This window comes from Carcharhinus amblyrhynchos, unplaced genomic scaffold, assembly GCF_965287045.1.
Source record: "Carcharhinus amblyrhynchos unplaced genomic scaffold, sCarAmb.v2.hapA scaffold_678, whole genome shotgun sequence".
NCBI lineage: Eukaryota > Metazoa > Chordata > Chondrichthyes > Carcharhiniformes > Carcharhinidae > Carcharhinus > Carcharhinus amblyrhynchos.
The window spans coordinates 68,589-80,567 of record NW_027650418.1 but is presented as its reverse complement, the minus strand read 5'-3'; positions in this window follow the sequence as shown (position 1 = coordinate 80,567).

The following is an 11,979-nucleotide window of genomic DNA, read 5'->3' as shown; positions in this document are numbered from 1 at the left end:
GTGAGGATGAGTGTTAGGGTTAGGGTTAGGGTTAGGGTGAGGATGAGTGTTAGGGTTAGGGTTAGGGTGAGGGTTAGGGTTAGGGTTCCATCACACTCCTGACTTGTGCATTGTAGATGGTGGACAATCTTTGTGAGTCAGGAGGTGACTTACTCGCCCACAGTTTTCCTCGCCTCTGACCTGCTGTTGCCCCCACTGTGTTTGTGTGGTGAGAGCAGTTGAGTTTTTGGTAAATGGTAACATCCTGGTGAACTCTCTTTGCAATGTCTCCAAAGCTTACTCATCCTTCAGGTAGTGTAACACACACAATACCCAAAGTGTGGACAGACTCATGTTTTATAGGCTGCATGGGATATGGGGTGAGTAATCAACTCAATGTCAAAGTGATAATGGGGGGTGTGATCAGTGTGGACCAGCTTCGGTTACAGGAATATGGACAGGAAACACAGATTAATTGGGAAACTGAAGCCAATGGACTCCATGTTCCCAAAACTGAAATAATAAGAACAGCCATCAAACATACCTGACAAATTGAATAAGTGAACACAGAGACTTACCAGGGACACCAACAATGGCCAGGATTGGAAAATAAACCCCCTGAATTACCCAGAGCACAAAACGGATACGACCTGTTAACCGTATCGAACCAAACCAGTGCAAGGAAAGAAAGAACAGACCCTCGGCAAAACTCCTGTCCAGCGTTGGAACATCCCAATCCATTGTTCCCGGATTCGGATCTCTCCCTCCCTCTCTCTCCACAGCCGCTGATCTCTGTTAGTGTCGGAGTTGTCTCTCTCATTGACTCAATGGGACAACACATTGAATGGAAGCCCTCAGTAATAGAAAGGGGAATTCTTGCAGAAACACTAATCAGATCCATGGAGACTCACATCGATTCCAGTCACTAAACAAACAGCTTCAATTAACCCCCTTCAATCCAACACTTTTCATATCACAATGGAATAGAACATGTACCCAGCCTGGATAATGGTGGAGGTTCACTCAGAGCAGGACAAGTGGAAATAGTGGAGACACTGGCCATAAACGTTCAATCTTCCCATTTCATTAAAGATATAATTTTATGAAATATGTGAACCGCTGGCTAATCCCAGCATTTATTGTGCACACGTAGCTGCCCTTAAGAAGTTGGTGATGAGCTCCCTTTTTGAACCACTCCAGCCGGTCCTGTGGGTTTAACCACAGCTCTGTTCGGGAGAACATTCCAGGATTTGGACCCAGTGAAGGAACAACCGACATGTTTCAAACTCAGGATGGTGCGAGATTTGCCGACTGAGGTAATGTGGCCCAAAGAGGGAAAATTTCTAATGGACCTTGTGGCTGGGTCTGACCGTACAGAGTGACCGGGTCTGACCGTACGGAGTGATCGGGCCTGAACGTACGGAGTGTCCGGGCCTGACCGTACGGAGTGACCGGGTCTGAACGTACGGAGTGTCCGGGTCTGACCGTACGGAGTGTCCGGGCCTGACCGTACGGAGTGACCGGGTCTGACCGTACGGAGTGACCGGGTCTGACCGTACGGAGTGTCCGGGCCTGACCGTACGGAGTGACCGGGTCTGACCGTACGGAGTGTCCGGGTCTGACCGTACGGAGTGACCGGGTCTGACCGTACGGAGTGACCGGGCCTGACCGTACGGAGTGTCCGGGCCTGACCGTACGGAGTGACCGGGCCTGACCGTACGGAGTGTCCGGGCCTGACCGTACGGAGTGACCGGGCCTGACCGTACGGAGTGACCGGGCCTGACCGTACGGAGTGTCCGGGCCTGACCGTACGGAGTGACCGGGCCTGACCGTACGGAGTGACCGGGTCTGACCGTACGGAGTGACCGGGCCTGACCGTGCGGAGTGTCCGGGCCTGACCGTGCGGAGTGACCGGGCCTGACCGTACGGAGTGTCCGGGCCTGACCGTACGGAGTGACCGGGCCTGACCGTGCGGAGTGACCGGGCCTGACCGTACGGAGTGACCGGGCCTGACCGTACGGAGTGACCGGGCCTGACCGTACGGAGTGTCCGGGCCTGACCGTACGGAGTGTCCGGGTCTGACCGTACGGAGTGACCGGGTCTGACCGTACGGAGTGACCGGGCCTGACCGTACGGAGTGTCCGGGTCTGACCGTACGGAGTGACCGGGCCTGACCGTGCGGAGTGACCGGGCCTGACCGTACGGAGTGACCGGGCCTGACCGTACGGAGTGTCCGGGCCTGACCGTACGGAGTGACCGGGCCTGACCGTACGGAGTGACCGGGCCTGACCGTACGGAGTGTCCGGGTCTGACCGTACGGAGTGACCGGGTCTGACCGTACGGAGTGTCCGGGCCTGACCGTACGGAGTGACCGGGCCTGACCGTACGGAGTGTCCGGGTCTGACCGTACGGAGTGACCGGGCCTGACCGTACGGAGTGTCCGGGTCTGACCGTACGGAGTGACCGGGCCTGACCGTACGGAGTGACCGGGCCTGACCGTACGGAGTGTCCGGGCCTGACCGTACGGAGTGTCCGGGCCTGACCGTACGGAGTGACCGGGCCTGACCGTACGGAGTGTCCGGGCCTGACCGTACGGAGTGTCCGGGCCTGACCGTACGGAGTGTCCGGGTCTGACCGTACGGAGTGTCCGGGTATGACCGTACGGAGTGACCGGGCCTGACCGTACGGAGTGTCCGGGCCTGACCGTACGGAGTGTCCGGGCCTGACCGTACGGAGTGTCCGGGCCTGACCGTACGGAGTGACCGGGTCTGACCGTGTGGAGTGATGAGGTGGGGGGAGAAGCCACTCGAGTGTGAGGGTGCGGATTCTGAGCCGGGGGAGGATTGGCAGCTGAACCCAGGTAGGTGCAGTGGGCAGAGTTTCGCCGTCTGACCGGGTGATAGGTACAGTTTAGGAGGAAGCCAGAACACTGACGGGTAAATTCACACACACACAGGGGGAATGAGCACTCTCCACACAGACAGTGACCTCAGGATGGAATTGAACCCGGCTCACTGGCGCTGTGAGGCAGCATGGCTAACCCCTGTGTTACCGCACTGCCCCAAATGTGTAGGTTCGGGGGGATTGGCCGTGCCAAATTACCCCTAATGTTTCCAAAGATGCACAGGTTAGGGGGGTTAAATTTTCCCTGAGCGTCGGGGGTTAACAGGATAAACATGTGGGGTTACAGAAATAGGGCCTGGCTGGGATAGTTGTCAGTGCTGGTCAATGGGCCGAATGGTCTCCATCTGCACTGTAAAGTTTCTATGATTCTGACGAACACAATGTGAATGAGAAATGAAACTGTGTTTGTAAAGGCTTCACACAAATAATTCCCTAAGGCAGGGTTATATGCAGTGGCCGTATTAAAAGCTGTGAATTTTAAATTGTATCTCTGAAGCCCTGTTAACAAAAGTTACCCCCCATCACAGAACAAAGTGATTATACTCATTATAAATTATTTATTCATATTATTCATTCTATTTCCTTCACTAAAAACAACAATCTGTCAGATTAAAGTGAATGTGCTCTCTGGATAATTCAATAAAAATCACCATGATTTGTGACATTGGATTTCACAGCCATAATGACACGGAGACGGCTGGACTGGTGGACAGTGAGGAGCAGTGTCGGACAATCCAGCAGGATATAGATAGGCTGGTAAACTGGGCAGAGAAATGGCAGGTGGAATTTAATCCTGATAAATGTGAGGTGATGCATTTTGGAAGAAATAATGTAGGGGGGAGTTATACAATAAATGGTAGGACTATTAAGAGTACAGACACACAGAGGGACCTGGGGGTGCAAGTACACAAGTCCTTGAAGGTGGCAGTACAGGTGGAGAAGGTGGTGAAGAAGGCTTATGGTATGCTTGCCTTTATAGAGAGGGGTATAGAGTACAACAACTGGAGTCTAATGTTGCAGTTGTATAGAACGTTGGTTAGACCGCATTTGGAGTACTGCGTCCAGTTCTGGTCACCTTACTACCGGAAGGACGTGGAGGCTCTGGAAAGGGTGCAGAGGAGGTTTACCAGGATGTTGCCTGGCATGGAAGGACTGGGTTATGAGGAAAGATTGAGCAAATTGGGGCTGTTCTCCCTGGAAAGGCATAGAATGAGAGGAGATCTAATAGAGGGGTATAAGATCATGAAGGGGATGGATAGAGTGAACAGTGGTAAGCTTTTTCCTAGGTTGGATACAAAAGTTACGAGGGGCCACGGGCTTAGGGTAAGAGGGGGGGAGGTATAATTCGGATGTTAGAGGGAGGTTTTTCACACAGAGGGTTGTGGGGGTGTGGAATGCTCTGCCAAGTAGGGTGGTGGAGGCAGGCACGCTGGAGTTGTTTAAGGGATTCTTAGGTAGGCACATGAGCGGACTAGAGATGGAGGGATACAGGAGACTGTTCTAACTAAAGATCAAGAGCCTTGGTTCGTCCCTGGGAATCAATTGATTCCTACAGACCTTCCAACATATTTCATGGCTCACGTCTTATTTCTGAGCTTTTGGGGGTTCCATAAATGTCTGTCTAAGTTGTGCACGTTTATCGATGTTTTTCTGTTTTACTTCACAGGTGATTCTGTCCGCCTTGTTGTCCAACAAGGGGCATACACGCGGTGGGTCGTGCGAGGGCTGCTCTTGGATGTTGCTTCGAGAGTTGCCTAGTGCTTCATATCGTTAGTGTGTGCTTAAACTGGACCAACTGATGGGCAACATTTCAGCTCAGTGACTATCACTGTTTGCTGTGCAGACACATGGATTTGGGCCGGTGTCTGTGGGAGTTTGCACATTCTCCCCGTGATTGCGTGGGTTTTCTCCGGGTGCTCCGGTTTCCTCCCACACCTCGGGGATGTGCTGTTAGGCTGATTGGCAGGAATAAATTGTCCCTAAATTAGTACAACAAAGAACAAAGAACAACACAGCACGGGAAACAGGCCCTTCGGCCCAACGAGCCCGCGCCGCCGTCCCACTGTCTCAGTGACCTATTCATGATTTTAGTCTACGCCTAATGTGCGAGGATCAGGGAGGTCCAATATAGGGACAATTTAGTACCCAATCAATCAGCCTAAAAGCACATCTTTGGGATGTGGGAGGAAACCGGAGCACCCGGAGGAAACCCACGCAACCACGGGGAGAACATGCAAACTCCCACAGACACAGGCCCAAATCCATGTGTCCGCACAGTAACAGAGATAGTCTCTGAGCTGTCATGTTGCCCTCGAGATGGTCCAGTTTAAGCACACTAACGACATGAAGCAATAGGCAACTCCCGAAGCAACGTCCAAGAGCAGCCCACTACAACCTGCCGCATGCATGCCCCTTGCTGGACTTAAATGCCTGTGGAGACAAAAAATTCATTATTAAACAGACTGTAACATCCCTGAGGCAAAACGTATTCCCAAGCCTACAATGTTTAGTAAGGCCTACTATATCCCCCTATATGTAGCCCGCTCATGTGGCTGTCTAAGTGACTCTTAAACAACCCTAGCGTGCCTGCTTCCACCACCTTACTCGGCAGTGCATTCCACACCCCCACTACCCTTTGTGTGAAAAACTGCCCTCTAATATTTGTCTTATACCCAGCCCCCCTCACCCTAAGCTTGTGACCCCTCGTTCTATCCATTTCTAATAACGGAAAAAGCTTACCACCATTTACTCTATCTATCCCCTTCATAATCTTATAAACCTCTATTAGATCCCCCCTCAGCCGACGTCTCTCAAGGGAAAACAGCCCAAGTTCGTTCAATCTTTCCTCGTAAGACAGCCCTTCCATACCAGGCAGCATCCTGGTAAATCTCCTCTGCACTCTCTCCAGGATCTCTACATCCTTCCTGTAGTACGGCGACCAGAACTGGACGCAGTACTCCAAGTGAGGCCTAACCAACGTTCTATACAACTGCAACATCAAACTCCTACTCTTATATTCTATACCTCTTCCTATGAAGGCTAACATACCATACGCTTTCCTCATCACATTCTGCACCTGCACCGACACCTTCAGGGACTTGTGCACTTGCACCCCCAGGTCTCTCTGCGTATCTATACTCCGGATAGTTCTACCTTTTATCGTATAACTCCCCTCCACATTATTCTGGCCAAAGTGCATCACCTCGCATTTCTCCGGATTAAATTCCATTTGCCATCTATCTGCCCAATCTACCAGCCTGTCTATGTCCTGTTGCATTGCCAGGCACTGCTCCTCAGTACCCGCCAATCCAACCATCTTAGTGTCATCAGCAAATTTGCTGATCACACCACCTACCCCCTCTTCCAAGTCATTAATATATACCACAAATAGAAGAGGTCCTAGTACCGAGCCCTGCGGCACACCACTGGTGACAGACCTCCAATTGGAAAAGGAGCCTTCCACTACTACCCGCTGTCTCCTCCTCCCAAGCCAGTTCTCCACCCATCTACATACCTGGCCTTGTATCCCATGAGCCTTCACCTTTTCTATCAGCCTACCATGAGGGACCTTGTCAAACGTCTTACTGAAATCCATCTAGACGACATCAACGGCTTGTCCTTCGTCAACCGTTTTTGTCACCTCTTCAAAAAATTCCACTAGATTCGTAAGGCACGACCTCCCTGTAACGAAGCCATGCTGCGTATCCCTGATCAGATTGCAGCGCTCCAGATGTTCATACATCCTATCCTTGAGGATCCTCTCCATTAGCTTGCCTATAACTGAAGTCAAGCTCACCGGCCTATAATTCCCTGGGTTATCCCTCTGACCCTTCTTAAACAACGGTACTACATTTGCAATGCGCCAATCCTCTGGGACCTCACCTGTGTCCAAAGAAGAGACAAAGATTTGCGTCAGAGGCCCAGCAATTTCATCCCTCACCTCCCTTAGCAGCCTGGGATAGATGCCATCAGGCCCTGGAGATTTATCTGTCTTTATACTGTCTAAAAGTCCCAACACCTCTTCCCTCGTGATGACTATTTCCCTCAACGGATCCTCAAACTCCTCAAGCACAGCACCAGACATCAGGCCCCTCTCCTGCGTGAATACCGACGCAAAGTATTCATTCAAGATCTCCCCCATTCCCCCAGGCTCCAAGCATAGTTCCCCTCCTCTGTCCCTGAGAGGACCAATCTTCCCTCTAACCATCCTTTTGTTTCTAACATAGGAGTAAAATGCCTTAGGATTTTCTTTAATCCTACCCGCCAAAGCCATTTCGTGGCCCCTTTTTGCCTTTCTGATGCCCCTTTTAAGTTCTCTCCTACATTCTCTGTATTCTTCTAACGCTATCTCTGTCCTCAAATGCCTAGATCTAATGTACGCCTCCCTCTTCCTCCTGACCAGGTCCTCAATATCCCTAGTTACCCACGGCTCTCTAATCCTACCCTTCCCATCCTTCCTCTTGACCGGCACATGTCTTTCCTGCAAAGATTTTAGTTTTCCCTTGAGAGACTCCCACATACCCAGCGTCGACCTGCCATCAAACAGCTTACCCCAGTCCGTATCTTTAAGATCCTGCCTAATCCGGTTGTATCTAGCCCTCCCCCAGTTTAACACCCTCCCCTTAGGACAGGTTTCATCTTTATCCATTAATATCTTAAACCAGACAGAGTTGTGGTCACTGTTAGCCACATGCTCTCCTACTTCAACGTCAACCACCTGCCCAGGCTCATTCCCCAGAACCAAGTCCAGTATAGCCCCCTCTCTGGTCGGGCTATCCACATACTGCTCTAGGGATCCTTCCATTACACAATGTACAAATTCCTCCCCGTCAGCACCCTCTGACCTCGGCACCTTCCAATCTACCCCGGGGAGATTAAAATCTCCCACTACCACCACCCTATTCTTCCTGCACTTATCTAGAATGTCCCTGCTTATCCCTTCTTCCACAGCCCTCGGGCTGTTGGGCGGTCTGTAGTACACACCCAACATAGTAACATCTCCCTTCCTATTCCTCAACTCCACCCATAGCGACTCGATTCCTATATCCTCTATACCTCCCTCCCTCTGCACTGCTATGATGCAATCCTTAACTAACAACGCCACTCCCCCACCTCTCAGCGACCCACCCCTATCACGCCTGAAGCACCTATACCCGGGAACATTCAACTGCCAGTCCTGCCCTTCCTTTAACCAAGTCTCTGTCACCGCCACCACTTCCAACTTCCTTTCGAACATTAATGCCTTCAGTTCATCTGTTTTGCCAGTCACACTCCTAGCATTGAAACACATGCACCGAAGACCCTCAGAAACAATCCGATCCTTCTTCCTACCCTCCGGGCTTACCCTATCCCCAATCCCAGTTCCGTCCACCTCCCCACCCCCCCTCCATATTAGTTTAAACCCTGCCGAAACACTCCAGCTAACCTTCCAGCTAAGATATGCACACCCTTCCCAGTTAACTGTACCCCATCCCTCTTGTATATTTGCCCCTCTTTCATAAAGACTTCCCAGTGGTCTACGAATCTAAAACCCTCTGCCCTACACCAATCCTTCAACCACGCATTTAGTTGGAGTATCTCATTATTTCTAGCCCTGCTAGCCCCAGGCACCGGCAGCAGCCCAGAGAACGCCACCCTGGAGGCCCTACATTTCAGCCTAGCCCCCAACTTCCTGAACTGCCTACGTATGTCCCCCCTGCACTTTGTTCCTACATCCTTCTCTCCTACGTGCACTATCACATCAGACTCAGTCCCTCCACCCTTCAAAATTCCCTCTACCCTTTCTGAAACATCCTGTACCCCTGCTCCAGGGAGGCAGACTACCATCCTGGAGTCCCGCTTCTGCCCACAGAACCGCCTGTCAATCCCTTTGACTCTCCCATCCCCCACCACTATCTCACACCCTGCACTCTTCCCTTCCTCCGAGGTATTCTGATCTCCCTCCCTTGCCTTCTCTACCCCAGCTGTCACCCCACCCTTGATATTCCGGGGTAATTCCTCCGGGGCGGTCCTAGTGCCATGACTCCTTTTCTTTTTGCTCTTCCGAACTGTAACCCATCCATCTCTCCTCCTAGGTCCTGGTATCTGCTCAGTGTTACTGTCCCTATCCATTATTTCCTCATTTTCCCTAACTAAAAACATATCCTCCAGCCTCAGTTCCAGCTGCCTCACCCGGGCCCTTAATCGCTGCACCTCTAGACATTTCCCGCATATGTGGGCTTTCGGGAGATGTGCTGTCTCCAGAAATGTCCACATATGACAACGAACACAGTGAACACGTGTAATCCTAGACCCTGCCATTATGTTTGCCCCCTTTTAAGGTGTCCTATTACTTCCTGATACCGAGCCTGCGCTCGCCCAAGCCCAGTGAGCTTAAGCCCTTTTACCTCTCACTCTGCTGCCCGCTCCTGACGCTGCCCGCTATCTACCCTGGCCTTCTTTTTATACTCCCGCGCTCCCTTCCCAGCAGCCCCCGCGCCTATCTCCCGCTACGGAGCGCCAAAATAAACAAAAAACCCTCCCGAACTAGAATTAAGTCAAAATACAGTAATTATAATGCAGCACACTCACCAAAAGGCAGCCACTCGTCGAAATCACAGCTCCAGAGAACAGTCTCCCCTCAATCTTCCCCAATAGGTGTAGACAAAGGTCATGGGTAGAGGAGGGCACTCATAATGGCGGTGCGGGCTCGCTGGGCCGAAGGGCCTGTTTCCCGGGCTGGGCTCTCTGTGTTCTGATTGTTCTCTGGAGCAGGGTACTGGTGGCTGGTGAGTGTAAACTGTGAGTGTCCTGTGTTTATTTTTAAATTACATTGCTGGGTTGTGGGTTTTTTCCCTTTGTGTTTTCCATAGAGGGTCCGAGGGGCAAGGGCTGTTGGGAAGGGAGTGAGGGAGTATAAAAACAAGGCCACAGTAGATAGCGGGCAGTGGAGTGAGGTGGGTGCTGAGTGAGTACTGCAAGGGCTTTGGCGAGGCAGGGTTAGGCAAGGTGAGTTGCTGGTCAAGTTTTCCAAAGTGTGTCCATAGGTCTGAGGGGAGTCAAATAAATGGCAGGGACCATGGGGAGAGGTGTCAGCTGTGTAAGGTGCAATATAGAACATAGAACATAGAACATTACAGCGCAGAACAGGCCCTTCGGCCCACGATGTTGCGCCGACCAGTTACAAAAACAATGACCCACTAGCCTATACCAATCCCTTTTCGTCCATAAACCTATCCAGAGATCTCTTAAACGCCCCCAAACTAGACGCATTTACAACTGCAGCAGGCAGGGCATTCCAATCCCTCACCACCCGCTGGGTAAAGAACCTACCCCTGACATCCGTCCAGTAGCTACCCCCCCTTAATTTAAAGCCATGCCCCCTCGTGCTAGCTTTCTCCATCCGAGGAAAAAGGCTATCACTATCCACCCTATCTAAACCTCTAATCATCTTATATGTTTCAATAAGATCCCCTCTTAGCCGCCTTCTTTCCAACGAAAACAACCCTAAATCCCTCAGTCTCTCCTCATAGGACCTCCCCACCATACCAGGCAACATCCTAGTAAACCTCCTCTGCACCCTCTCCAACGCCTCCACATCCTTCTTGTAATGCGGGGACCAGAACTGCACACAGTACTCCAAGTGCGGCCGCACTAGAGTAGTGTACAGTTGCAACATTACACTGCGACTCCTAAATTCAATCCCCCTACCAATAAACGCCAAGACACCGTACGCCTTCTTAACAACCTTATCTACTTGATTCCCAACTTTCAGGGATCTATGTACACACACACCTAGATCCCTCTGTTCATCCACACTATTCAAAGTCCTCCCGTTAGCCCTATACTCAACACATCTGTTGCTCCTACCAAAGTGAATTACCTCACACTTCTCCGCATTAAATTCCATCCGCCACCTCTCGGCCCAGCTCTGCAACCTATCTAAGTCTCCCTGCAGACTATGACACCCTTCCTCACAATCTACCACACCTCCAACTTTGGTGTCATCAGCAAATTTCCTGGAGATGCAGCATCTCCGGAGAGTCCACATCTGCACCAAATGTCTGGAGTTGCAGTGTTTGAGGGCCCGTGTCAGGCAACTGGAGTTGAGGCTGGAGGATTTATTTTTAGTGAGGGGAAAATGAGGCGATAATGAATAGGAACCAGATTCAAGAGGGGATCCCAGAGCCAAGGAGGGGGGATGGGTGGGTTACAGTTAGGAAGGGGAAAAAGAAGAGGAGAAATGTTCCAAAGGCTACCCCAGGGGGAGTCTCTCAAGATAAAGAACGTAAGAAATAGGAGCAGGAGTCGGCCATCTAGCCCCTCGAGCCTGCCCCGCCATTCAATAAGATCATGGCTGATCTGTCGCTGCTCAGTTCCGGGTAAGGCACCAACTGGAGTAGAAAGGACACGAGGGGAAGAGGAAAATGCCTCCGAGGGAAGGAAGGGGGCCGGATGTGAGATAGTGGTGGGGGACGGGAGGGTTAGAGGAATTGATAGGTGGTTCTGTGGGCAAAAGCGGGACTCCAGGATGGTGGTCTGCCTCCCTGGAGCAGGGGTACAGGATGTGTCAGAGAGGGTAGAGGGAATCTTGAAGGGCCAAGGGACCCAGGCTGATGTAATTATACACGTAGGAGAGAGGGACATAGGAAGGAAGAGCAGGGGGGATATACGTAGGCAGTTCAGGGAGTTGGGGGCCAGGCTGAAGTGCAGGGCCTCCAGGGTGGTGATCTCTGGGCTGCTGCCAGTGCCCAGTAATAGCAGGGATAAGAATAATGAGATCCTGCAGCTGAATGTGTGGCTGAGGGATTGGTGCAGGACAGAGGGTTTTAGTTTTGTAGACCATTGGGAAGTCTTTGCAAAGGAAGGGCACTTGTATAAGAGGGATAGGGAACACTTAAATGGGAAGGGGACACATATTTTAGCTGGGAGGTTGGCTGGAGTGTTTAGGCAGGGTTTAAACTAGTATGGAGGGGGGGTGAGGAGGAGAGAGACAGCTCAGGCACTGGGAGTGAGTTGGAGGTCAGGGGAAGTCTAGCTGATAGGAAAATCCCCCAGGAGAAGGAGGATCCGAGAGGGCCTGAGGGTCTTTGGTGCATCTGTTTTAATGCGAGGAGT